General features: G+C 41.8%; 1 pseudogene; it reads left to right on the forward strand.

The window, feature by feature from the left end:
* Positions 1-3824: 3824 nt before the first annotated feature.
* Josd1-ps1 (Josephin domain containing 1, pseudogene 1) lies at positions 3825-4421 on the forward strand (annotated as a pseudogene).
* Positions 4422-5328: the final 907 nt, after the last annotated feature.

A 5328-nucleotide genomic window follows, 5' to 3' on the forward strand; every position in this document is an offset into this window, starting at 1 on the left:
TGGTGGGATTGCAGACTGGTACAATCATTCTGGAAATCAGTCTGGAGGTTCCTCAAAAAATTGAACATTGAACTGCCTGAGGATCCAGCTATACCACTCTTGGGCATATACGCACAAGATGCCCCAACATATAAAAAAGACACGTGCTCCACTATGTTCATCCCAGCCCTATTTATAATAGCCAGAAGCTGGGAAGAACCCAGATGCCCTTCAACAGAGGAATGGATACAGAAAATGTGGTACATCTACACAATGGAATATTACTCAGCTATCAAAAACAATGACCTTATGAAATTCGTAGGCAAATGGTCAGAACTGGAAAATATCATCCTGTGTGAGGTAACCCAATCACAGAAAAACACACATGGTATGCACTCATTGATAAGTGGCTCTTAGCCCAAATGCTTGAATTATCCTAGATGCCTAGAACAAATGAAACTCAAGATGGATGATCAAATTGTGAATGCTTCACTCCTTCTTTAAAAGGTGAACAAGAATACCCTTGACAGGGAATAGAGAGGCAAAGATTAAAACAGACACAGAAGGAACACCCATTCAGAGCCTGCCCCACATGTGGCCCATGCATATACAGCCACCCAATTAGACAGGATGGATGAAGCAAAGAACTGTAGGCCTACAGGAGCCGGATGTAGATCTCTCCCGAGAGACACAGCCAGAATACAGCAAACACAGAGGCGTATGCCAGCAGCAAACCACTGAATTGAGAATAGGACCCCCGTTGAAGGAATCAGGGAAAGAACTGGAAGAGCTTGAAGGGGCTCAAGACTCCATATGTACAACAATGCCAAGCAACCAGAGCTTCCAGGGACTAAGCCACTACGTAAAGACTATACATGGACTGACCCTGGACTTTGACCTCAAAGGTAGCAATGAATATCCCAGTAAGAGCACCAGAGGAAGGTGAAGCCCTGGGTCCTGCTAAGACTGAACCCCCAGTGAACTAGATTGTTGGGGGGAGGGCGGCAAGTGGGGGAGGATGGGGAGGGAAACACCCATAAAGAAGGGGAGGGGGGAGGGGGATGTTTGCCCGGAACCCGGGCAAGGGAATAACACTCGAAATGTATATAATACTCAAGTTAATAAAAAAAAAATAAAAATAAAACAGGAAAAAAAGAAGAGGATTGCACCCATTCTGACAATCATGAAGATCTCAGTTCAAACTCAGAACCTATATTCAAATGAAACAAAAATAAGTGTGGTAGTACATCCCTGTCAACTCAATTCTGAGGAAGCAGAAACAGAAGATCCACAAGCCTCATTGGCCAACTAGTGTTGTCTGCTGACAAGCTCCAAGCCAGGTAAAAGACCCAATCTGCAAAGAAAACGTGAGGTGGATGACTTATGAGGAAAGGTAAAGCAAAGGTTGATCTCTAGCTTCTACACACATATTCAAATATGCACATATATGTACCTATATGCATTGTTAAGAGCACAAAGTTTCATGCACCCACAGATTGCTTAGCAATCTAGGAGACTATTAAGTATCCAAGATTTTCCTTGCAGTGGAATAGTCCTGTATTTCTACAGGAAATCTGGGAACTGGAGGTATTTTACTTTCTTGTCCAGGTCATATCACTCTTCTTCGAACAGGACCAGAGATGGCTGTTATTATAAATGTCCTTTCATTATGAATATAAATGGGGGATCCCCCAAGCTCCCATAAATGTGACTGAAGGTGTCTAATACCCAAATGACTGCTATGCTGTCTGTATAAATAAGGCTATATCTGATATTTTTTAAGCTCCTAAGCTAATATGTGGAGCCCATCTCAAGAACCCAGGTTCTGGAAAGAAAAGTTATATTTTGATGTAATTTTTTCCTCCTAGTGCATAGGATATTATGTTATGTCAGGAAACTTTTTTGCCAAATTTTACTGTGCTTAAATATGCTAGAAATTAACTGACTAACATCAGATTTCAAAAGTTTAATCCAGCCAAAATCAAACTGAAATGAGTATTATTTTCACTTCTCTGCATATCAGAACTTCCTCAATGCATATGCACAAAGTATATAATAACAAATAATGTAAGTAAATATTGTGTGTCTTTCAAAAAGCATTTCACATGGCACAGTTCATCTGCACAGTGACTTATAAGACAGTAAGGAACCCCTTGGTTTCTTCACATTCTCATTTAAAGTAGGTAGGGATAGTTAAAGTATGTACTGCTGCAAGGGAGACTCCACGTGTGCAAAGAAAGCACTTAGTGGAAGAGCAACACACCACATGCTTGCAACACCTGGCAAGAACTGCTGGTGTCAGTGTTGCTGACAGTAATGGCTAAAAGGACATCAATGTGTTCACCATTCCCACAGTTTGTTTTGAGCACTGGATGCTTTCCACTGTAAAATACAGATCTGCAAGGCAAAGTTTGTATTCCTCAAAGATATGACTTGTTGTGCAATGCTGTTTCCCTGGCTTGGGGTTGAGGGAGCATGCAGTGGGCAGAGTATCGCCAGAGGATCTGCTTGCTGCATGGACTGATGACATCCAGCTCTTTCTTGCCATTCTCCTTGTCTGCTTTGGTTGTCTAATACATCTGTAAAGTTAGCAGCAACTTGGCAAACATAAAGCTTGGGGTTGTCTCCTCTCTCCCAGTGCACCAGCTGTTCATGTTATAAGTGTGGCCAAATACTTGACAAGAGGCAATTTAGTGGAGAAAGGGTTTTTCCTACCTCATGGTTTGATAGGATCATCACATCAAAACAGCTAGATTAAAAGTTCAGCTTGTCACATTGCATCAAGAGTCAGGAAGAAAAGAGGAAACACGAATGTGAATCAGATCTGTAATGGTTTCCCTTTGTTATCAACTTGATTATATTTGTAATAAACTATAATTCCAAAGTGGAGGGCACACCTGAGAGAGTTATTATGCTTGGCCTGAAGCCAGTGAATACCCTGATAGTATACCCGATAGTATAGAATTTTGAGGTGGAAAGACAATACACCTTTGATCCAGATCATGATGTGGAAAGACATGTCTTTAATGTAGGCCACACCTGATCAAGGCCTATATAATGACATGGAAGTAGGAAGGTTTAGTTATTTGCCTTCACATGGCACCTTGCTAGCTCATCCATTTCTTTATTGGCATTGGAGCCTACTTCTTTGGAATTCCAGTATACAAAAAAAAAAAAAAAAAAAAAGGACCTAAAATACCCACCCTTGTGGGAATGTGTGACTGATAGATTCTTGGATTTTTTTCCATTTACTGCTAGTCATTGTTGGATTAGTTTGACTGTAGTCTGTAAGTCATTACAATACAATTTCTTTATATAGAGAGATTCGGTTCATAAATTCTGAGGTTTTAGAGAACCCTGATTAATACAAGCTACAATCCTTATGTAGAACTACCTGTGCTGTAATTCCTTCTGTATATTCTTCTGTCACCCACTTCCAAAAGATTTCATACTCTTCCAAAATGGGACCATCAGCTCAGAATCAAGTAATAAAACATGTGGCCCAAAGCGATAAATGTCTCAAACATGGTATCAAGACTGAAGGCCAGGTATGAGAATTAAAGAAGAGGTGAATTGCTAACTTATTTACCTAGAACTATGGCTCTATAAGCAGTAGGAAGGAAGAGAAGAAATGTGTGTGTGTGTGTGTGTGTGTGTGTGTGTGTGTGTGTGTGTGTGTGTGTGTGTGTTTTGACCCTTTTGATTCTAACATTTCCTCTCAGTGACAAAGCATAAATCATGGACACCAAAGATTAGGTGAACCTCGGGAATCTGAACACCCAGAACCAAGACTCCTAGAAAGGAGTTTTTATTGGCTCTGCCTGAAACCTAAATCAAAAAAAAAAATGAGTTGCATGCCATGGAAAGGAGACAAGGCCAAATCTGAATCCTAGGAGCTTCCCCAGACAGTACCTTACAAATCTACCATGAGAAGCAGCTCAGGGAGCTCTGTGCCCTTCCTGCTTTCAACAATATCTTCCAGGACAACAACCCCTTCATGCTGGAAATGCTGCGGGAGTTTGTCCAGAGGTTATCTCCAAACACTATGGTGAAGTCCCATGCTAGGAAATGGGAACTATGATGTGAATGGCATTATGATAGAACTTCAAAAATAAGGCTATGAAGCTTATTCCTGGGTCAAGCCCAGTGATGTGGGTGTCATTGTTCTTACTAACTTCATGGACTTCATCATAAAACTGCCCTCCAGCCTATGCAAGAGTCCACTCAAGTTGCTTCTTAAAAGGGAGCACTGGATCTGTGTTCGTGGAGTTAAAGGGGTGTACTAGAACCTTGACTCCAAACTCAAGATGCTAAAGCAGAATTGGAGGCAAGAGTGAGCACAGAAATTTTTTAAAATACCATTTGTGGGGTAAAACTGTGAACTACTACTGGTAGTATAGGAAGAATTGGAAGCCCATCAGAGCTAGAGGACTGACATGTGACAGTTCTGCACGATCCTCTTTGCCTCCACTCTCCAGACCTCTTTGATGTGTTGTGGCGTCTACAGTTCACTTCCCCAAATATCTCATTGGGTTTTCTCTTCAGATTTGCCAGTGCAATAGAAGAGATGTGTGAACTGTCACAGCAGTCTGTGCCTGGGGGAAGAAGGTAGGAACTTTGAACACTTAGAGCAAGTAGCATAGTCACTGGTGACACTTCACTCTAATTATGTATGTCCCTATTATTTCAATACATTGACTTTGGGGGCCTGCTCTGGGGCAAAAATAAAAAACAATGAACAGGGATAGTACTCATAGTTTGCCCATATCAGAAAAATCAGGAACACCGACATCAAATTCCATAGTTTAGGACAGTGAGGAAACTGCCATGAATGTAAGCTTTAGGGTTTGAGACCAGTCAGCATGTCTTGAACTCCAGAGCTGTGGCAGCAGTCTCAGTTTGGTTGTATGCATTGAGCTAGAGCCTCCGGGCTTGACATCTGGTATTGTTTCTTAAATAAACAGGGTTGGCTCGACCTACCTCAAGTAGTTCTCCTGTAATTTTGGAAAATGAGTGGAAGTAAGTACCATACCCTCATACCAATGTGTTTGCAGTGGCCTTCAAGGCAGGTGACCTGGCCAGCCCTTACTATACATGTTCTTTGCAGGTCTGCGAGCTGCCCACTGGCCTTCTTCTCCCTTGACAGCAGAACTACCTGTGGCTTGCATATTAATCCTGAGGAATCTCTTTGCAGTGAAGCGGGGACTGTCTCCCCACTGGAATGCATGCTTACACTGGCACTTTTTCTGCACATGTATATTCAATCCAACAAAGTCAATTTTTTTTATTCAAGTAGCAGAGGCCTCAAGTGGCTACTGCATTATGCTCAGCCATGGTCATCTGCACCAT

This window comes from Rattus norvegicus, chromosome 13 (assembly GCF_036323735.1).
Source record: "Rattus norvegicus strain BN/NHsdMcwi chromosome 13, GRCr8, whole genome shotgun sequence".
Taxonomy (NCBI): Eukaryota; Metazoa; Chordata; class Mammalia; order Rodentia; family Muridae; genus Rattus; species Rattus norvegicus.